Source organism: Mya arenaria, chromosome 16 (assembly GCF_026914265.1).
Source record: "Mya arenaria isolate MELC-2E11 chromosome 16, ASM2691426v1".
NCBI classification, from domain to species: Eukaryota; Metazoa; Mollusca; class Bivalvia; order Myida; family Myidae; genus Mya; species Mya arenaria.
The window spans coordinates 50,753,152-50,778,577 of record NC_069137.1 but is presented as its reverse complement, the minus strand read 5'-3'; the positions used below and the strand labels follow the sequence as shown (position 1 = coordinate 50,778,577).

Sequence of the window (25,426 nt, the reverse complement as noted above, 5' to 3'; positions counted from 1 at the left end):
TACCTAAATATTCGGATTTTTTCAAAGAGCAAAGTAAACATTATCAAGTCAATATACAAATATTTAAATGCTGCTTAAATGAACATCATGTATTAAATGTTTAACCTGTATATAAATTTTATAATTTTTGAAAGTACGAATCTGCTTCATTTTTGCTTCGTTTTCATATCAAATCCTGCACAACACAAAACAATGACATCGTCAATTTATTTACTTTATATGTAATTGTCATTGTATTTCGTGATTGAAGATAAGTCATAAACATCGTACAGTAGGTCTAGTGTTTAAAGATAATCCTGTCGAACCTCAATATAAAAGCTCGCGCTGTGTGACGTCATCCCAACGTGACTAAATATTGACATTTAGGAAAACGAAAGTTTAGAGGTATTTATTTTGGGGTAATACTAGAATAGCTGCACTTTTGTGTGGTTTCTGTTGCTATGGAGGTCAGTTGCGTAGACTGTGATCATTCTATATTGATCACGGTCGCCGAAACGCTTTATAAACGATTTCCGAATATTTATGCAAATCCGGAATTAGGCAACTGCCCAGTATAGAAAAAAAAATGTAAAACTCATTTGACTTGACTGAAAAAGATATAAAATGCATAATATTATATTTTGCGTACAGATAAAAAATATTAGCTGTTAAAAATGATGTTTTCAATAAATAGCTACGTGGCCAAAAACTCCCTTTTAAAAAAGCGCCAAAATATATTATTATGTAAGTTCACAAATCATATGCTTTTTTGGTTGTGATTATAACATTTGAATGTATAATATATTAACATAATAATGCATTACAATAAAAGCATTTTTTTGCATCAATCAGTCGTAACTAATCATTTGCCCCTTTAAGGTGGGCATAAGCATTATTTATATATAATAATGACAGATAAAATTTGTAATTTATTCACGCTAGATTGTCAAAACAGCTCAAAGTACATCAACGTACCCCTGGTGGGGAGCGAACACATTGCCTTTTGGTCGAGTGGCGGACGCCTCTACCACTCGACCACACTCATCCTTTAGCAATATACAGTGTGTGTATAACACGTGATAAATTGCGTCATAAATGCTACATCGGAAGGCAACATTTTGCTTCGAATAAAGACTTTTAACAAACTGTAATTGAGATAGTTTATAACTTATGGTGAACAAACACCAAATACTTACTGACATATTCTAAATATTTATACAGACTGAAATAAATGAATTGTTATTTTGAAGTATTTCCTTCTGATTCGACAAAAAATGTTGACCCCTAACAAGGTGTTTGATAGTATGCAAATATAATTTACACTTACCAAGGATACTAAGATAGAGTACAGCTAGTAATATATGTCTCCATTGCATTGACAACATCTTGTATCTTCAACAAGAAGAGTTGACCTTATCAGTTACATGTGGTATATATAGCCATTGTTATTCACTATTTGTTAAAGGTGCAATGAATATTCTCAAGTTATTCATTCGTCATAAAATACTATAAGAATACGAAGTCGATCCAAAACTCGTCCGTCAAAATAATGTCGAAGTCCGTGGTAACTCGGGACTTACTTCGAGATAACAAACATTTGATATAACCGAAATACAAAATATTTCTTATTTAACCTAACATATCCGAAAATAGTTCGACATAATCAGAACATCGAGATAACAGAGTGAGATTCGACTGCATATGGAATATATGTATTTATGATCCTATTATATTTTTATATTTACACACATCAGAAAAAACGTTCTATTCACTTCTTTAGTAAGCATATCACACGATTGTATCAATGTTTATTTATTTTGCTTAGTTTCTGTTAACTACTACATCTCAATGGGCAATACAGTTGATAGCTAATAAGTCACGTTCGATATCGTTTCCTCGAATGAAACACGTATTGGAGTCCATTTTGAGAGGTCATTGGAAAGTGCTTCTTGGGGGGATCGGATCCAACACCTCTTGGTTGAGCGGCAGACACCTTTACAACAAGACCATTCTCACCAACTGATGGCTTTTGACTGATGGAGTTATATTTCAAATGAAGTAAAAGAGAGCTGGGGGGGGGGGTGAACCCAATGATGCCTAATGACTTTGTTTTCATAAATGATACTCGTTGGCTCGAACTCTTAGGAACTGACGAATATACATCGAGCCTCGGGAAATTCGAGCCAACTGGGAATGCTTACCTTTAGTATTAAGAAATCGGTCCCATACCTCGAGTTCGAGCCAATGAGGAAATATAGTCAAGCGAGTTGGAGCCAACGGGGAAATATAGCTAAGTGAGTTCGAGCCAACGGGATTCGACTGTATATAAAGTTATTGTGTTAGTTTGAAATTGTATTTGGTTTTGTCCTTAATGTTCAATTAGAGTTTGACGACAGCTGAATATGTGATAAAATGACATAAACCTTGAATTGTAAACCCATCACTTTCTTATAGTAAACATATCCAGTGTTTATATTACTTGAAAGGGGTAAGACATCAGATGGCCGAATCAAATACATTATTTCCATAAACAAGCATAGAATTGTCAATACGAGCTAATATACATGCGGCCGACAATAAATCATTTACATGATTGATGTTTTTGTCTCAGAGTTTTCCCGTTTAAAAAGCGCATACTGGTTACCCAGTTTATAGTGAGTATAGTTAGCCAATGACAGTCACGTGAATTGGCTGATACATATATCGAGGCTATTTTACAATTCAACTAGCACCTCCATAGCAGACAAACCAAGTAAATTTCGAATTGGAAAAATACTGCGAATGATACTTGTGTCGTAAGCGATGTGATACATCAGTAAGTAAGATTCAATGCGTTGTACACAATGATATCAATATTTTGTAAGTTTTCATTTTTTTTCTTGCAATTGCAATATCTGGTGTCAAGTCCCTTTAAAGCATGCTGTGATAACTTCTTTCTTTAAAAAAGGCTTTCCTAAAAACAAAACAAAACGTATATAAATGCATGCCAGAACAATTTCAGTATTATCATATACCTAGCATACTGGGCCTGTAAGAATTTCAGAACATTGTATTTAGGTCACTCTTAGACTTTTATGATTTAAACTAGAACATTGACCCCTCGTGATTAAGTTTATTTGCACTGCAAAACAACAACGATGTGTTTCAGTGTTGATTTAATATGCTTCTTTTTTCATTCATTCAGACATCATCATCATCATCAGCAGCAGCAGCATCATCATTATCATTATCATCATTATTATTATAATCATCATAATAACAATAATAATAATAATAATAATAATAATAATAATAATAATAATAATAATAATAATAATAACAATAACAATAATAATAATAATAATAATAATAATAATAATAATAATAATAATAACAATAACAATAACAATAATAATAATAATAATAATGATAATAATAATAATAATAACAATAATAATAATAATAATAATAATAATAATAATAATAATAATAATGATAATAATAATAATAATAACAATAATAATAATAATAATAATAATAATAATAATAATAATAATAATAATAACAATAACAATAATAATAATAATAATAATAATAATAATAATAATAATAATAATAATGATAATAATAATAATAATAACAATAATAATAATAATAATAATAATAATAATTGTCATCATCAGTAGCAGAAGCAACAGCAGTAGCATCAACACCACCATCATCATCATCATCATCATCATCATAACCGTCACTGTCACCGTCCTCCTCCGCCTCCTCCTCCTCCTCCTCCTCCACCTCCTCCTCCTCATCATCATCATCATCATCATCAGCAGCAGCAGCGGCAGCAGCAGAAGTAGCATCGTCGTCGTCATCATTGTTGGTTTATTATGGTTTTATTCAAGACCCTGATCTATTGCACCACATACAATGAATGTTGGGTTCTTGAATGGCTTCGCAAGCATCAACATCAATACCAGATCTACATTTCTCGATATCGTTGAATTGATATACGGATGAATGGTTTACATTTGCCAGATATTTATGTTAGGATGGTTTCATCTTTTCCATCCGATTATGTATTTGCGACGCATTTTGTGATATAGGATTTTACTATAAAAAACACTCCCTGCGTTAGATCTTGTGTTGACAATGTGTCAGCCAATGAGATAGTATTCTTAGACAGTAAGATAACCTAAAGTTACAATTAAGTTATTAAAAAAAGGTTCGTTCGCTTCGCTCACTCCGTCCTTTCTTGAGCGTGAAATTCTTACTTCATGGCATCTAACAATTACGTAGTATTCATACTATTTAATATTAACCAACGTCGTAACCGGGAAGAACTCGGGATGGCCACGAGATAGTTAGTCGTGGGAACGAGTAAGTCGTGGCTAAGAGATGAAATCAAATTACACATTTCAACTCTATGCCGCTTTGCGAATGCCAAATTAAATACTGAGAGGTTTCCATTGAAACTCCCTAGTATGTATAATCTTTAACTTAAACAAGGTCTTAATCGGTTAGAGGATGGTCACGAGTAAGTCTTGGGAACGAGTAACTGAGTCGTTGCCACGAGATAAAACAAAGTAACACATTTAACCTCCATGCCGCTGTGACAATGCCAAGTTAAATATGGAGAGGTTTTTATTGACACTGTCTAGTATGTATAAATTTGGGCCAGCATCTTAATCGGTTTGAACTTGGGATGGCCAGGAGATAGTAAGTCGTTAGAACTTGTTAGTAAGTCGTGGCCACGAGATAAAAACAATCATTCGATTCGCCTCTATCAGTGTTGACATACCACGTGATTTGGTTATAACATGAAGCAAAAGACAGCTCGATTCGGAAAGAATTATCGCTGTAAGTTTGTTATTTTTATATCAATTTTTATAAAACATATCAGAGGCGGAAAAATGTACACTATACTCGGTTACTGAGCGATATGTCACGTGGTATGTCCACACTGTAAGAATACAAAATTAATGTTGAGAGGTTTCAATTGACGCTGTTTTGTATATGAAATCCAGTATTTGGGAAAAGCGTCTTAAGCGGTTAAAACTCGGCATTGAAAGAATTAAAAATGTCTTAAAGAGGCAGAATCAGTCAATATGTCTATATAAGTACTTACCTTTATAATTAAATATCAAACTTAACCGAGAAAACGCAACGAGAGTAGAAAAGATGTATTTATTCACTGTAAGATATATAGTGAATGTAGTCTGATAAGGCCTTTAGTATATCAGTTTCTCGTATACAGCTCTCTTTCGCTTTCCCTGAAAACCAATAAAAACACATAAATTTGAATTGTGAACATTCATTTCGATCTCGCATAAAAACAACTTCTGGAAACTTTTAAGACGAAATACTCATTAAACGTATGGAATAGATGATATTTGATGATTGCAGTGTAAGATCATATTTTATTTAACGATAGAAAAACATATTTTCACGAGAGGAGAGTGTTTTCTATAAATTTGCTGTTTCTTTTAAGCTTATTTTTGAGTTTTATTTATATTTGAAATTGATTTTCCAAATACCCCCTTTTTCGAAGGAAGTGTTTTATATGACGCTAGCCCTTGAAAAAATAGCTGATGATGTAGCGGTCAATTTTCTAGTTCCGGTTTGTGGATAAAGTTCTCCCGCTATTTTTTTTTTACTTTTATTAATGCATCAATGTTCCAAAAAACTAACCAAAGTACTTTTAAATTTTAACAAGAAATGAATACGAGACCAATAACTACGCCGCCATTTTTTTAAAAATAGTTGAAAGATCTAACATGTTAGCAAAACAAGTGCGGATTATCATTGAATAAAAAAGGTTTTAAGTTTAGAGTTTGTTTCATAATACATGGGTATTTAGTCATCATTCATTGTCAGCAACTAGTCTTATTCGCTTGAAGACAAGCCGTGTTCTAGCTAAAGAATAAGACTACGCTAGGTCATTGACAAATTTTTTAGTGTGGTTGGGTTAAAAAAATCATTTAATCTGTTAATTGTTGTTTGGATTTTTCGGAGAAGTTTTTATTACGTATTACAACGACACACAGTTCAAAAATATACTTGAACGATGACCCTATGTATGTTCGAACATCTGTTTTCGTCTGTTATTTGTTTTGTATGAAAGCAAATGGTCGAATATCCAGCTTCAAAGTAAAAGAAAACGTTTGAAAAACGGGCTGTTCATTTTTCTTATAAACTGCAATATAAAGTTTGATATTGAATTTAAAAAGTGTTGAATACGTATATTTTGATATAAACAACTTAATCAATTTGACATTTAACAGTTGTTGTTTCACTGCTTAAACTCAATATTTCATCAAATAAAATGAAAGAAAAAGCAGTCTCTCTTTAATTTGAAAACCAATTTAATTTTTAATTTACTGCAGTGGGAAGTTTAACACTGCAATAATTACCATGTGGCCGCGATCCAAGCTGTATTCTTTTTTTTAGCAATGTTTTATGGAGGCTATTCGTTACCAAAAGTCCATACGTGTAATTCCCACAAGGTGCTTCTTAATCGTACTAAATATCTCTTACAATTGTCAATGTAGACGTGCTTTTTGTTGTTTCTATTCGTCAGTTTTTCCGTATTAATTGGTCATTTGTCATTATAGTAGTCAAAATGTATATTTGTCAGATCAACCCTGTATAAACTCACTAAAAGATAGATCGTATAACTTGCCTTTAACAATATGATGATGCAATTGAGAAAGCCGAATCATGCATATGTAAAACTGCAATCGTACAGTCGACACTCGCATTCGTAAAATGAACATTTGCAGTCCAACAAGTCCAGGTTTACAAAAGTGAATTGACAAGTTCAGAATTACAAGGATAAACGATTTCGCCTTTACCTTATATGGTAAATGTCACCGAAAGAAACGAAGGTGAATGGGCGGAGCTAACGAATCAGATTTTCTTTCGTTTATTTCCGTCGAATCAAGCAAGGGAGATAACATATTCGCCTACCTCCTGTAAATTCCCGGCTGTAAGTCCGAGTACTCTCTCTTTATTTCACAATAAAAACTAAAATTAACTTCATCTTTTATTTTATTTTGACGATCAATGTTCCTAAATGGGTTATAAATCACCATATTATTTAGTCAATTGCAGTTGGGTGTATCAGAGCTGGGCTCACGGACCCAGATTTATACTGCCACTGTCAGTTGTTTTTTTTACTTATATACCCAAGCAAGCAAAAATTGTTCATTTATTTTATTTACTAGTGGACCATGGGCGGGTCGTTCAGTGGGGGGGGGAATCTGTAGGGCCTGTGTCTCCCTAGTTGGCCCGCAAGTAAACTTAAAGGTTAATTTTTTGTCAATATTTCTCAGAAAAAAATACCTAATTACGCCATAATGCACCAATTCAGACTAAAAATATTTAAAATATTCTAGGGGGAGTACCCCTAACCCCACTTCCCATATTTTAAACATATTAATGTCATGCCCACTCGAGGGATCATGTCCAAAAAGTTGTGCCCCTAAGTAACGCCCCTCTAACGCAAGTCCCTGTTCAAAACCTGCTCCAGCAAACCCACGAAACTTTTGATGGACATCATAATGATATCCACCTAGTTTTGTCTGATGTTATACAATTACTATCTTAATAAGCATGTATGGTGTAAACGTGTTATTTCAATACATCATTGAAACAAAATATCCATGTGGATGGAAGAACATCCCTCCAACCCACTTGTGTCCCCCAGTTATGAATTACGGGATCTGCCACTGTGAACCATAACAATCAAGTGGGGGATTTCAAGAACATGAAAAAAAGATATCGTGAGTCTTAGATTAGAAAAACAAACGCGCGATTTTTCCCCTCCAAAAGAGCTAGGTCCGCTTCACCTAAATGTGAAAAAAAGCCCTGACTGTTGAGTGTGGGTGGGGTATAAAAGGTAGCAGCAAGTAATAATTGTTTATTAGCAATAAATTGACTTCATCATTAAAATACTTTATTAATTACCTATAAAATAATATTCGTTACAGTATAATGTACGAGTTATATGAAGTTGTAATCTAAGTGTGTTTTATCCATACAGTTCCAGCTACCAGGTAAGAAACCTCTGGGGCATCTTAGTGAATAATTTCAACTTAATGAAAATTTAGATTTTTTTCTTCGTAAATTTTAAATTATCTAATATAACTTGCAATCTTAAACATTGCAAAAAGGCAATAAAGTGTCCTCTAATGGTAGAATTTAAAATAGTGTTTATAGTAATTTAAAGCTGCACTCTCACAGATTGACAGTTTTGACAACCTTTTTTTGGTCCCAGACTCGGCTGATTTTGGCAGCAACGCTTTCTATACAAATAATAAGATTACTCACACTAAAACAGATCTAAATTGTTTGGAAAACTGCCGACATTTTTTTTATTTTTCTTAAAACATTACTGTAGTATCACTTTTAGCCATAAAACATTAATTTGCGAACGTAAAACTGAAAAACTGTATCTGATCTTTTGTCAGCAGTCTTATACCACTGGTATCCAGACATTTACGCAAAAATTGGCTAATTCCAACACAAAAAATAAAAAATAGTTGTCAACACGGTCAATCTGTGAGGGTGCAGCTTTAAAAGAAAAATAAGACAATGGGACTTTTCATTCTTGAAGTATATTTTAATGCTAATGACTTACATATTGTTGTGTTTGAGTCAAGTATCATTTTGCATACATTCATTTCATGTCATATGTGCGTATTAATTACTATTATATAGACAAAAACATGTTGTAATATCATATATTATTTAATTCGACATGAAATGATTTATAATCCATCCTGTTTCCAAATCATAGTCCATAGTGTCATAATATAGATGATTTGTAATGTCCATAATAACGTTCGCAATGTCCATGGTCCAAAGTATCAATAATTGGTTTAAATAGAGCCGAGTGATAGCGGAAATTTCCGAAAGACGTAAGGAGGAGTTAAGACATGGAGCTAGTCTATAAATAAAATTAAATTCATCTCGTAAACATGTTCAACTGCGAATGAAAAGTCACCACCATACAATGTACTTTGTAGAACTACGAACTGAAATCTGTCTTCTACACACCGCAATGTAAAACTAGGCATTTGACTTTCACAGAATGACGTGTGTTTAACATACACAACTTTATAAACACGACTGAATCGTCTGTTGAATAGATGCAACGAGAATAGAACTCCAATTGGTACAATGAAAAATGAAAATGTGCAGTGTAAAATGTAAACATACAACCGATGAGTTGGCGGTTGTAAAATATAAATTGGTAAATCATCAATGTAACAAACCTAAAATACACACATACACGTCTGGACTTTTGGCAACGAATAGCCTCCATAATGGTTTACACAAAGTCTACCAGTTGTATTTTCTAAATATCAGTGACATATATTTTACCGGTTTTTTTGTATCATTAGCAAACACATATAAAACCGGTTCTATTTCTAAATATCATTTACACATATTCTACCACTTCTAATTATTATATGTATTTCTTGCGTACGTCAAAAAGCCCCTTTTTATCCGGCCTAAAAACAAACTTATAGTTCCGGTTCTCAAACCTACCTACCGAATAGGCGCCGACCCTACCAACCAAATAGGCGCAGACCCTACCTACCCAATAGGCGCAAACCTACCTACCAAATAGGCGCAGACACTACCTACCAAATAGGCGCAGACCCTACCTACCAAATAGGCGCAAACCTACCTACCAAATAGGCGCAGACACTACCTACCAAATAGGCGCAAACCTACCTACCAAATAGGCGCAGGCCCTACCTACCAAATAGGCGCAGACCCTACCTACAAAATAGGCGCCAACCCTACCTACCAAATAGGCGCCGACCCTACCTACCAAATAGGCGCAGACCCTACCTACCAAATAGGCGCAGACCCTACCTACCAAATAGGCGCCGACCCTACCTACCAAATAGGCGCAAACCTACCTACCAAATAGGCGCAGACCCTACCTACCAAATAGGCGCCGACCCTACCTACCAAATAGGCGCAAACCCTACCTACCAAATAGGCGCAAACCTACCTACCAAATAGGCGCAGACCCTACCTACCAAATAGGCGCAGACCCTACCTACCAAATAGGCGCAAACCTACCTACCAAATAGGCGCAAACCTACCTACCAAATAGGCGCAGACCCTACCTACCAAATAGGCGCAGACCCTACCTACCAAATAGGCGCAGACCCTACCTACCAAATAGGCGCAAACCTACCTACCAAATAGGCGCAGACCTACCTACCAAATAGGCGCAAACCTACCTACCAAATAGGCGCAAACCTACCTACCAAATAGGCGCAGACCCTACCTACCAAATAGGCGCAGACCCTACCTACCAAATAGGCGCAAACCTACCTACCAAATAGGCGCAAACCTACCTACCAAATAGGCGCAGACCCTACCTACCAAATAGGCGCAGACCCTACCTACCAAATAGGCGCAGACCCTTCCTACCCAATAGGCGCAGACCCTACCTACCAAATAGGCGCAGACCTACCTACCAAATAGGCGCAAACCTACCTACCAAATAGGCGCAAACCTACCTACCAAATAGCCGCAGACCCTACCTACCAAATAGGCGCAAACCTACCTACCAAATAGGCGCCGACCCTACCTACCAAATAGGCGCCAACCCTACCTACCAAATAGGCGCCGACCCTACCTACCAAATAGGCGCAGACCCTACCTACCAAATAGGCGCCGACCCTACCTACCAAATAGGCACAGACCCTACCTACCAAATAGGCGCAGACCCTACCTACCAAATAGGCGCAGACCCTACCTACCAAATAGGCGCAGACCCTACCTACCAAATAGGCGCAAACCTACCTACCAAATAGGCGCAGACCCTACCTACCAAATAGGCGCAGACCCTACCTACCAAATAGGCGCAAACCTACCTACCAAATAGGCGCAAACCTACCTACCAAATAGGCGCCGACCCTACCTACCAAATAGGCGCAAACCTACCTACCAAATAGGCGCCGACCCTACCTACCAAATAGGCGCCAACCCTACCTACCAAATAGGCGCCGACCCTACCTACCAAATAGGCGCCGACCCTACCTACCAAATAGGCGCAGACCCTACCTACCAAATAGGCGCCGACCCTACCTACCAAATAGGCACAGACCCTACCTACCAAATAGGCGCAGACCCTACCTACCAAATAGGCGCAGACCCTACCTACCAAATAGGCGCAGACCCTACCTACCAAATAGGCGCCAACCCTACCTACCAAATAGGCGCCAACCCTACCTACCAAATAGGCACAGACCCTACCTACCAAATAGGCGCAGACCCTACCTACCAAATAGGCGCAGACCCTACCTACCAAATAGGCACAGACCCTACCTACCAAATAGGCGCAGACCCTACCTACCAAATAGGCGCAGACCCTACCTACCAAATAGGCGCCAACCCTACCTACCAAATAGGCGCCGACCCTACCTACCCAATAGGCGCAGACCCTACCTACCCAATAGGCGCAGACCCTACCTACCAAATAGGCGCAGACCCTACCTACCAAATAGGCGCAAACCTACCTACCAAATAGGCGCAGACCCTACCTACCCAATAGGCGCCGACCCTACCTACCCAATAGGCGCCGACCCTACCTACCAAATAGGCACCGACCCTACCTACCCAATAGGCGCAAACCTAACCTACCGAATAGGCGCAGACACTACCTACCAAATAGGCGCAGACCCTACCTACCAAATAGGTGCAGACCCTACCTACCAAATAGGCGCCTACCCTACCTACCAAATAGGCGCAGGCCCTACCTACCAAATAGGCACAGACCCTACCTACCAAAAAGGCGCAGACCCTACCTACCAAATAGGCGCAGACACTACCTACCAAATAGGCGCAGACCTACCTACCAAATAGGCGCAGACCCTACCTACCAAATAGGCGCAGACCTACCTACCAAATAGGCGCAGACCCTACCTACCAAATAGGCGCAAACCTACCTACCAAATAGGCGCAGACCCTACCTACCAAATAGGCGCAAACCTACCTACCAAATAGGCGCAGACCCTACCTACCAAATAGGCGCAGACCTACCTACCAAATAGGCGCAGACCTACCTACCAAATAGGCGCAGACCCTACCTACCAAATAGGCGCAGACCTACCTACCAAATAGGCGCAGACCCTACCTACCAAATAGGCGCAGACCTACCTACCAAATAGGCGCAGACCCTACCTACCAAATAGGCGCAAACCTACCTACCAAATAGGCGCAGACCCTACCTACCAAATAGGCGCAGACCTACCTACCAAATAGGCGCAGACCCTACCTACCAAATGGGCGCAGACCTACCTACCAAATAGGCGCAGACCCTACCTACCAAATAGGCGCAAACCTACCTACCAAATAGGCGCAGACCCTACCTACCCAATAGGCGCCGACCCTACCTACCCAATAGGCGCCGACCCTACCTACCAAATAGGCACCGACCGTACCTACCCAATAGGCGCAAACCTAACCTACCGAATAGGCGCCGACCCTACCAAACAAATAGGCGCAGACCCTACCTACCCAATAGGCGCAAACCTACCTACCAAATAGGCGCAGACACTACCTACCAAATAGGCGCAGACACTACCTACCAAATAGGCGCAGACCCTACCTACCAAATAGGCGCAGACCCTACCTACCCAATAGGCGCCGACCCTACCTACCAAATAGGCGCAGACCCTACCTACCCAATAGGCGCAGACCCTACCTACCAAATAGGCACCGACCCCACCTACCCAATAGGCGCAGACCCTACCTACCCAATAGGCGCAAACCCTACCTACCCAATAGGCGCAGACCCTACCTACCAAATAGGCGCAAACCTACCTACCAAATAGGCGCAGACCCTACCTACCCAATAGGCGCCGACCCTACCTACCCAATAGGCGCCGACCCTACCTACCAAATAGGCACCGACCCTACCAACCAATAGGCGCAAACCTAACCTACCGAATAGGCGCAGACACTACCTACCAAATAGGCGCAGACCCTACCTACCAAATAGGTGCAGACCCTACCTACCAAATAGGCGCCTACCCTACCTACCAAATAGGCGCAGGCCCTACCTACCAAATAGGCACAGACCCTACCTACCAAATAGGCGCAGACCCTACCTACCAAATAGGCGCAGACACTACCTACCAAATAGGCGCAGACCTACCTACCAAATAGGCGCAGACCCTACCTACCAAATAGGCGCAGACACTACCTACCAAATAGGCGCAGACCCTACCTACCAAATAGGCGCAAACCTACCTACCAAATAGGCGCAGACCCTACCTACCAAATAGGCGCAAACCTACCTACCAAATAGGCGCAGACCCTACCTACCAAATAGGCGCAGACCTACCTACCAAATAGGCGCAGACCTACCTACCAAATAGGCGCAGACCCTACCTACCAAATAGGCGCAGACCTACCTACCAAATAGGCGCAGACCCTACCTACCAAATAGGCGCAGACCTACCTACCAAATAGGCGCAGACCCTACCTACCAAATAGGCGCAAACCTACCTACCAAATAGGCGCAGACCCTACCTACCAAATAGGCGCAGACCTACCTACCAAATAGGCGCAGACCCTACCTACCAAATGGGCGCAGACCTACCTACCAAATAGGCGCAGACCCTACCTACCAAATAGGCGCAAACCTACCTACCAAATAGGCGCAGACCCTACCTACCCAATAGGCGCCGACCCTACCTACCCAATAGGCGCCGACCCTACCTACCAAATAGGCACCGACCGTACCTACCCAATAGGCGCAAACCTAACCTACCGAATAGGCGCCGACCCTACCAAACAAATAGGCGCAGACCCTACCTACCCAATAGGCGCAAACCTACCTACCAAATAGGCGCAGACACTACCTACCAAATAGGCGCAGACACTACCTACCAAATAGGCGCAGACCCTACCTACCCAATAGGCGCCGACCCTACCTACCAAATAGGCGCAGACCCTACCTACCCAATAGGCGCAGACCCTACCTACCAAATAGGCACCGACCCCACCTACCCAATAGGCGCAGACCCTACCTACCCAATAGGCGCAAACCCTACCTACCCAATAGGCGCAGACCCTACCTACCCAATAGGCGCAAACCTACCTACCAAATACCCGCAGACCCTACCTACCAAAGAGGCGCAAACCTACCTACCAAATAGCCGCAGACCCTACCTACCAAATAGGCGCAGACCTACCTACCAAAGAGCCGCAGACCCTACCTACCCAATAGGCGCAGACACTACCTACCAAATAGCCGCAGACCCTACCTACCAAACAGGCGCAGACCTACCTACCAAATAGCCGCAGACCCTACCTACCCAATAGGCGCAGACCTACCTACCAAATAGCCGCAGACCCTACCTACCCAATAGGCGCAGACCCTACCTACCAAATAGGCGCAGACCTACCTACCAAATAGGCGCAGACCTACCTACCAAATAGGCGCAGACCCTACCTACCCAATAGGCGCAGACCCTACCTACCCAATAGCCGCAGACTCTACCTTCCCAATAGGCGCAGACACTACCTACCCAATAGCCGCAGACCCTACCTACCCAATAGGCGCAGACACTACCTACCCAATAGCCGCAGACCCTACCTACCCAATAGGCGCAGACCTACCTACCAAATAGCCGCAGACCCTACCTACCCAATAGGCGCAGACCCTACCTACCCAAAAGCCGCAGACCCTACCTACCCAATAGGCGCAAACCTACCTACCAAATAGCCGCAGAACCTACCTACCAAATAGGCGCAAACCCTACCTACCAAATAGGCGCAGACCCTACCTACCAAATAGCCGCAGACCCTACCTACCCAATAGGCGCAAACCTACCTACCAAATAGGCGCAGACCCTACCTACCAAATAGGCGCAGACCCTACCTACCAAATAGGCGCAGACCCTACCTACCAAATAGGCGCAGACACTACCTACCAAATAGGCGCAGACCCTACCTACCAAATAGGCGCAGACCCTACCTACCCAATAGATGCAAACCTACCTACCAAATAGGCGCAGACCCTACCTACCAAATAGGCGCAGACCCTACCTACCAAATAGGCGCAGACCCTACCTACCAAATAGGCGCAGACCCTACCTACCAAATAGGCACAGACACTACCTACCAAAAAGGTGCAGACCCTACCTACCAAATAGGCGCAGACCTACCTACAAAATAGGCACAGACCCTTCCTACCCAATAGGCGCAAACCTACCTACCAAATAGGCGCAGACACTACCTACCAAATAGGCGCAGACACTACCTACCAAATAGGCGCAGACCCTACCTACCAAATAGGCGCAGACCCTACCTACCAAATAGGCGCAGACCCTACCTACCAAATAGGCGCAGACCCTACCTACCAAATAGGCACAGACACTACCTACCAAATAGGTGCAGACCCTACCTACCAAATAGGCGCAGACCCTACCTACCAAATAGGCGCAGATCCTACCTACAAAATAGGCACAGACCCTTCCTACCAAATAGACGCAGACCCTACCTACCAAATAGGCACAGACCCTTCCTACCAAATAGGCGCAAACCTACCTACCAAATAGGCGCAAACCTACCTACCAAATAGGCACAGACCCTACCTACCAAATAGGCGCAGACCCTACCTACCCAATAGGCGCAGACCTACCTACCAAATAGGCGCAGACCTACCTACCAAATAGCCGCAGACCCTACCTACCAAATAGGCGCAGACCCTACCTACCAAATAGGCACAGACCCTACCTACCAAATAGGCGCAGACCCTACCTACCAAATAGGCACCGACCCTACCTACCCAATAGGCGCAGACCCTACCTACCCAATAGGCGCAAACCCTACCTACCCAATAGGCGCAGACCCTACCTACCCAATAGGCGCAAACCTACCTACCAAATAGCCGCAGACCCTACCTACCAAATAGGCGCAAACCTACCTACCAAATAGCCGCAGACCCTACCTACCAAATAGGCGCAGACCTACCTACCAAAGAGCCGCAGACCCTACCTACCCAATAGGCGCAGACACTACCTACCAAATAGCCGCAGACCCTACCTACCAAACAGGCGCAGACCCTACCTACCAAATAGCCGCAGACCCTACCTACCCAATAGGCGCAGACCTACCTACCAAATAGCCGCAGACCCTACCTACCCAATAGGCGCAGACCCTACCTACCAAATAGGCGCAGACCTACCTACCAAATAGGCGCAGACCTACCTCCCAAATAGGCGCAGACCCTACCTACCCAATAGGCGCAGACCCTACCTACCCAATAGCCGCAGACCCTACCTACCCAATAGGCGCAGACACTACCTACCCAATAGCCGCAGACCCTACCTACCCAATAGGCGCAGACACTACCTACCCAATAGCCGCAGACCCTACCTACCCAATAGGCGCAGACCTACCTACCAAATAGCCGCAGACCCTACCTACCCAATAGGCGCAGACACTACCTACCCAAAAGCCGCAGACCCTACCTACCCAATAGGCGCAAACCTACCTACCAAATAGCCGCAGAACCTACCTACCAAATAGGCGCAAACCCTACCTACCAAATAGGCGCAGACCCTACCTACCAAATAGCCGCAGACCCTACCTACCCAATAGGCGCAAACCTACCTACCAAATAGGCGCAGACCCTACCTACCAAATAGGCGCAGACCCTACCTACCAAATAGGCGCAGACCCTACCTACCAAATAGGCGCAGACCCTACCTACCAAATAGGCGCAGACCCTACCTACCAAATAGGCGCAGACCCTACCTACCCAATAGATGCAAACCTACCTACCAAATAGGCGCAGACCCTACCTACCAAATAGGCGCAGACCCTACCTACCAAATAGGCGCAGACCCTACCTACCAAATAGGCGCAGACCCTACCTACCAAATAGGCACAGACACTACCTACCAAAAAGGTGCAGACCCTACCTACCAAATAGGCGCAGACCTACCTACAAAATAGGCACAGACCCTTCCTACCAAATAGACGCAGACCCTACCTACCAAATAGGCACAGACCCTTCCTACCAAATAGGCGCAAACCTACCTACCAAATAGGCGCAAACCTACCTACCAAATAGGCGCAGACCCTACCTACCCAATAGGCGCAAACCTACCTACCAAATAGGCGCAGACCCTACCTACCAAATAGGCGCAGACCCTACCTACCAAATAGGCGCAGACCCTACCTACCCAATAGGCGCAAACCTTACCTACCAAATAGGCGCCGACCCTACCTACCAAATAGGCGCAGACCCTACCTACCAAATAAGGGAAGACCCTACCTACCAAATAGGCGCAGACCCTACCTACCCAATAGGCGCAAACCTACCTACCAAATAGGCGCAGACCCTACCTACCAAATAGGCGCAAACCTACCTACCAAATAGGCGCCTACCCTACCTACCAAATAGGCGCAGGCCCTACCTACCAAATATGCGCCGACCCTACCTACCAAATAGGCGCAGGCCCTACCTACCAAATAGGCGCAAACCTTACCTACCAAATAGGCGCCGACCCTACCTACCAAATAGGCGCAGACCCTACCTACCAAATAGGGGAAGACCCTACCTACCAAATAGGCGCAGACCCTACCTACCAAATAGGCGCAGACCCTACCTACCAAATAGGCGCAGACACTACCTACCAAATAGGCGCAGACACTACCTACCAAATAGGCGCAGACCCTACCTACCAAATAGGCGCCAACCCTACCTACCCAATAGGCGCCAACCCTACCTACCAAATAGGCGCCGACCCTACCTACCAAATAGGCGCCGACCCTACCTACCAAATAGGCGCAGACCCTACCTACCAAATAGGGGAAGACCCTACCTACCAAATAGGCGCAGACCCTACCTACCCAATAGGCGCAAACCCTACCTACCAAATAGGCGCAGACCCTACCTACCAAATAGGGGAAGACGCTACCTACCAAATAGGCGCAGACCCTACCTACCAAATAGGGGAAGACCCTACCTACGAAATAGGCACAGACCCTACCTACCCAATAGGCGCAAACCCTACCTACCAAATAGGCGCCGACCCTACCTACCAAATAGGCGCAGACCCTACCTACCAAATAGGGGAAGACCCTACCTACCAAATAGGCGCAGACCCTACCTACCAAATAGGCGCAGACCCTACCTACCAAATAGGCGCAAACCTACCTACCAAATAGGCGCAGACCCTACCTACCAAATAGGCGCAGACCCTACCTACCAAATAGGCGCCGACCCTACCTACCAAATAGGCGCAGACCCTACCTACCAAATAGGCGCAGACCCTACCTACCAAATAGGCGCAAACCTACCTACCAAATAGGCGCAGACCCTACCTACCAAATAGGCGCAGACCCTACCTACCAAATAGGCGCCGACCCTACCTACCAAATAGGCGCCGACCCTACCTACCAAATAGGCGCAGACCCTACCTACCAAATAGGCGCAAACCTACCTACCAAATAGGCGCAGACCCTACCTACCAAATAGGCGCAGACCCTACCTACCAAATAGGCGCAGACCCTACCTACCAAATAGGCGCAGACCCTACCTACCAAATAGGCGCAGATCCTACCTACCAAATAGGCGCAGACCCTACCTACCAAATAGGCGCAGACCTACCTACCAAATAGGCGCAGACCCTTCCTACCAAATAGGCACAGACACTACCTACCAAATAGGTGCAAACCTACCTAACAAATAGGCGCAGACACTACCTACCCAATAGGTGCAAACCTACCTAACAAATAGGCGCAGACACTACCTACCAAATAGGCGCAAACCTACCTACCAAATAGGCGCCGACCCTACCTACCAAATAGGCGCAGACCCTACCTACCCAATAGGCGCAAACCTACCTACCAAATAGGCGCAGACCCTACCTACCAAATAGGCGCAAACCTACCTACCAAATAGGCGCCTACCCTACCTACCAAATAGGCGCAGGCCCTACCTACCAAATAGGCGCCGACCCTACCTACCAAATAGGCGCCGACCCTACCTACCAAATAGGCGCAAACCTACCTACCAAATAGGCGCCAACCCTACCTACCAAATAGGCGCAGACCCTACCTACCAAATAGGCGCAGACCCTACCTACCAAATAGGCGCAGACCCTACCTACCAAATAGGCGCAAACCTACCTACCAAATAGGCGCCAACCCTACCTACCAAATAGGCGCAGACCCTACCTACCAAATAGGCGCAGACCCTACCTACCAAATAGGCGCAGACCCTACCTACCAAATAGGCACAGACCCTACCTACCAAATAGGCGCAGACCCTACCTACCAAATAGGCGCAGATCCTACCTACCAAATAGGCGCAGACCCTACCTACCAAATAGGCACAGACCCTACCTACCAAATAGGCGCAGACCCTACCTACCAAATAGGCGCAGATCCTACCTACCAAATAGGCGCAGACCCTACCTACCCAATAGGCGCAAACCTACCTACCAAATAGGTGCAGACACTACCTACCAAATAGGCGCAGACCCTACCTACCAAATAGGCGCCGACCCTACCTACCAAATAGGCGCAGACCATACATACCCAATAGGCGCAAACCTACCTACCAAATAGGCGCAGACCCTACCTACCAAATAGGCGCAAACCTACCTACCAAATAGGCGCCTACCCTACCTACCAAATAGGCGCAGGCCCTACCTACCAAATATGCGCCGACCCTACCTACCAAATAGGCGCAGGCCCTACCTACCAAATAGGCGCAAACCTACCTACCAAATAGGCGCCAACCCTACCTACCAAATAGGCGCAGACCCTACCTACCAAATAGGCGCCGACCCTACCTACCAAATAGGCGCAGACCCTACCTACCAAATAGGCGCAGACCCTACCTACCAAATAGGCGCAGACACTACCTACCAAATAGGCGCAGACCTACCTACCAAATAGGCGCCAACCCTACCTACCAAATAGGCGCCGACCCTACCTAACAAATAGGCGCCGACCCTACCTACCAAATAGGCGCAGACCCTACCTACCAAATAGGCGCAAACCTACCTACCAAATAGGCGCCAACCCTACCTACCAAATAGGCGCAGACCCTACCTACCCAATAGGCGCAAACCTACCTACCAAATAGGCGCCAACCCTACCTACCAAATAGGCGCAGACCCTACCTACCAAATAGGCGCAGACCCTACCTACCAAATAGGTGCAAACCTACCTACCAAATAGGCGCAGACCCTACCTACCAAATAGGCGCAAACCTACCTACCAAATAGGCGCCAACCCTACCTACCAAATAGGCGCAGACCCTACCTACCAAATAGGCGCAGGCCCTACCTACCAAATAGGCGCCGACCCTACCTACCAAATAGGCGCAGACCCTACCTACCCAATAGGCGCAAACCTACCTACCAAATAGGCGCCAACCCTACCTACCAAATAGGCGCAGACCCTACCTACCCAATAGGCACAAACCTACCTACCAAATAGGCGCCAACCCTACCTACCAAATAGGCGCAGACCCTACCTACCAAATAGGCGCAGACCCTACCTACCAAATAGGTGCAAACCTACCTACCAAATAGGCGCAGACCCTACCTACCAAATAGGTGCAAACCTACCTACCGAATAGGCGCAGACCCTACCTACCCAATAGGCGCAAACCTACCTACCAAATAGGTGCAGACACTACCTACCCAATAGGCGCAGACCCTACCTACCAAATAGGCGCAGACCCTACCTACCCAATAGGCGCAAACCTACCTACCAAATAGACGCAGACACTACCTATCGAATAGGCGCAGACCCTACCTACCCAATAGGCGCAAACCTACCTACCAAATAGGCGCAGACACTACCTACCCAATAGGCGCAAACCTACCTACCAAATAGGTGCAGACACTACCTACCCAATAGGCGCCAACCCTACCTACCAAATAGGCGCAAACCTACCTACCAAATAGGCGCCAACCCTACCTACCAAATAGGCGCAGACCCTACCTACCAAATAGGCGCAGACCCTACCTACCAAATAGGCGCAGACCCTACCTACCAAATAGGCGCAGACCCTACCTACCAAATAGGCGCAGACCCTACCTACCAAATAGGCGCAGATCCTACCTACCAAATAGGCGCAGACCCTACCTACCCAATAGGCGCAAACCTACCTACCAAATAGGTGCAGACACTACCTACCAAATAGGCGCAGACCCTACCTACCAAATAGGCGCCGACCCTACCTACCAAATAGGCGCAGACCCTACCTTCCCAATAGGCGCAGACCCTACCTACCAAATAGGCGCAAACCTACCTACCAAATAGGCGCCTACCCTACCTACCAAATAGGCGCAGGCCCTACCTACCAAATAGGCGCCGACCCTACCTACCAAATAGGCGCAAACCTACCTACCAAATAGGCGCCAACCCTACCTACCAAATAGGCGCAGACCCTACCTACCAAATAGGCGCAGACCCTACCTACCAAATAGGCGCAGACCCTACCTACCAAATAGGCGCAAACCTACCTACCAAATAGGCGCCAACCCTACCTACCAAATAGGCGCAGACCCTACCTACCAAATAGGCGCAGACCCTACCTACCAAATAGGCGCAGACCCTACCTACCAAATAGGCGCAGACCCTACCTACCAAATAGGCGCAGACCCTACCTACCAAATAGGCGCAGATCCTACCTACCAAATAGGCGCAGACCCTACCTACCAAATAGGCGCAGACCCCTTCCTACCAAATAGGCGCAGACCCTACCTACCAAATAGGCGCAGATCCTACCTACCAAATAGGCGCAGACCCTACCTACCCAATAGGCGCAAACCTACCTACCAAATAGGTGCAGACACTACCTACCAAATAGGCGCAGACCCTACCTACCAAATAGGCGCCGACCCTACCTACCAAATAGGCGCAGACCCTACCTACCCAATAGGCGCAAACCTACCTACCAAATAGGCGCAGACCCTACCTACCAAATAGGCGCAAACCTACCTACCAAATAGGCGCCTACCCTACCTACCAAATAGGCGCAGGCCCTACCTACCAAATATGCGCCGACCCTACCTACCAAATAGGCGCAGGCCCTACCTACCAAATAGGCGCAAACCTACCTACCAAATAGGCGCCAACCCTACCTACCAAATAGGCGCAGACCCTACCTACCAAATAGGCGCCGACCCTACCTACCAAATAGGCGCAGACCCTACCTACCAAATAGGCGCAGACCCTACCTACCAAATAGGCGCAGACCCTACCTACCAAATAGGCGCAGACCTACCTACCAAATAGGCGCCAACCCTACCTACCAAATAGGCGCCGACCCTACCTAACAAATAGGCGCCGACCCTACCTACCAAATAGGCGCAGACCCTACCTACCCAATAGGCGCAAACCTACCTACCAAATAGGTGCAGACACTACCTACCAAATAGGCGCAGACCCTACCTACCCAATAGGCGCAAACCTACCTACCAAATAGGCGCCAACCCTACCTACCAAATAGGCGCAGACCCTACCTACCAAATAGGCGCAGACCCTACCTACCAAATAGGTGCAAACCTACCTACCGAATAGGCGCAGACCCTACCTACCCAATAGGCGCAAACCTACCTACCAAATAGGCGCCAACCCTACCTACCAAATAGGCGCAGACCCTACCTACCAAATAGGCGCAGACCCTACCTACCAAATAGGCGCCGACCCTACCTACCAAATAGGCGCAGACCCTACCTACCCAATAGGCGCAAACCTACCTACCAAATAGGCGCCAACCCTACCTACCAAATAGGCGCAGACCCTACCTACCAAATAGGCGCAGACCCTACCTACCAAATAGGTGCAAACCTACCTACCAAATAGGCGCAGACCCTACCTACCAAATAGGTGCAAACCTACCTACCGAATAGGCGCAGACCCTACCTACCCAATAGGCGCAAACCTACCTACCAAATAGGTGCAGACACTACCTACCCAATAGGCGCAGACCCTACCTACCAAATAGGCGCAGACCCTACCTACCCAATAGGCGCAAACCTACCTACCAAATAGACGCAGACACTACCTATCGAATAGGCGCAGACCCTACCTACCCAATAGGCGCAAACCTACCTACCAAATAGGCGCAGACACTACCTACCCAATAGGCGCAAACCTACCTACCAAATAGGTGCAGACACTACCTACCCAATAGGCGCAGACCCTACCTACCAAATAGGCGCAAACCTACCTACCAAATAGGCGCCAACCCTACCTACCAAATAGGCGCAGACCCTACCTACCAAATAGGCGCAGACCCTACCTACCAAATAGGCGCAGACCCTACCTACCAAATAGGCGCAGACCCTACCTACCAAATAGGCGCAGACCCTACCTACCAAATAGGCGCAGACCCTACCTACCAAATAGGCGCAGACCCTACCTACCCAATAGGCGCAAACCTACCTACCAAATAGGTGCAGACACTACCTACCAAATAGGCGCAGACCCTACCTACCAAATAGGCGCCGACCCTACCTACCAAATAGGCGCAGACCCTACCTACCCAATAGGCGCAGACCCTACCTACCAAATAGGCGCAAACCTACCTACCAAATAGGCGCCTACCCTACCTACCAAATAGGCGCAGGCCCTACCTACCAAATATGCGCCGACCCTACCTACCAAATAGGCGCAGGCCCTACCTACCAAATAGGCGCAAACCTACCTACCAAATAGGCGCCAACCCTACCTACCAAATAGGCGCCGACCCTACCTACCAAATAGGCGCAGACCCTACCTACCCAATAGGCGCAGACCCTACCTACCAAATAGGCGCAAACCTACCTACCAAATAGGCGCCTACCCTACCTACCAAATAGGCGCAGGCCCTACCTACCAAATATGCGCAGACCCTACCTACCAAATAGGCGCAGACCCTACCTACCAAATAGGCGCAAACCTACCTACCAAATAGGCGCCAACCCTACCTACCAAATAGGCGCAGACCCTACCTACCAAATAGGCGCCGACCCTACCTACCAAATAGGCGCAGACCCTACCTACCAAATAGGCGCCGACCCTACCTACCAAATAGGCGCAGACCCTACCTACCAAATAGGCGCAGACCTACCTACCAAATAGGCGCCAACCCTACCTACCAAATAGGCGCCGACCCTACCTACCAAATAGGCGCCGACCCTACCTACCAAATAGGCGCAGACCCTACCTACCAAATAGGCGCAAACCTACCTACCAAATAGGCGCCAACCCTACCTACCAAATAGGTGCAGACCCTACCTACCAAATAGGCGCAAACCTACCTACCAAATAGGCGCAGACCCTACCTACCAAATAGGCGCAGACCCTACCTACCAAATAGGTGCAGACCCTACCTACCAAATAGGCGCAAACCTACCTACCAAATAGGCGCAAACCTACCTACCAAATAGGCGCAGACCCTACCTACCAAATAGGCGCAGACCCTACCTACCAAATAGGCGCAGACCCTACCTACCAAATAGGCGCAGGCCCTACCTACCAAATAGGCGCAGACACTACCTACCCAATAGTCGCAGACCCTACCTACCCAATAGGCGCAGACCCTACCTACCAAATAGGCGAAGACCCTACCTACCAAATAGGCGCAGACCCTACCTACCAAATAGGCGCAGACCTACCTACCAAATAGACGCAGACACTACCTACCAAATAGGCGCAGACACTACCTACCAAATAGGCACAGACCCTACCTACCAAATAGGCGCAGACCCTACCTACCAAATAGGCGCAGACCCTACCTACCAAATAGGCACAGACACTACCTACCAAATAGGCACAGACACTACCTACCCAAATAGGCGCAGACCCTACCTACCAAATAGGCACCGACCCTACCTACCAAATAGGCACAGACACTACCTACCAAATAGGCACCGACACTACCTACCAAATAGGCACAGACACTACCTACCAAATAGGCGCAGACCCTACCTACCAAATAGGCGCAGACCCTACCTACCAAATAGGCGCAGACCCTACCTACCAAATAGGCGCAGGCCCTACCTACCCAATAGGCGCAGACCCTACCTACCAAATAGGCGCAGACCCTACCTACCAAATAGGCACAGACCCTACCTACCAAATAGGCGCAGGCCCTACCTACCAAATAGGCGCAGACCCTACCTACCCAATAGGCGCAGACCCTACCTACCAAATAGGCGCAGACCCTACCTACCAAATAGGCGCAGGCCCTACCTACCCAATAGGCGCAAACCTAACCTACCAAATAGGCGCCGACCCTACCTACCAAATAGGCGCTGAACATAGCTACCAAATAGGCGCAAACCCTACCTACCAAATAGGCGCAGACCATACCTACCAAATAGGCGCAGACCCTACCTACCAAATAGGCGCAGACCCTACCTACCAAATAGGCGCAGACCCTACCTACCCAATAGCCGCAGACCCTACC

At 45.7% G+C, this 25,426-nt stretch overlaps 1 protein-coding gene across 1 annotated transcript in view; it reads right to left on the bottom strand.

Annotated features, from left to right (window-relative positions):
• LOC128221770 (uncharacterized) overlaps positions 1–25,426 on the bottom strand; it is a 97,025-nt gene that overhangs the window by 8,104 nt on the left and 63,495 nt on the right. The window lies entirely within an intron of this gene.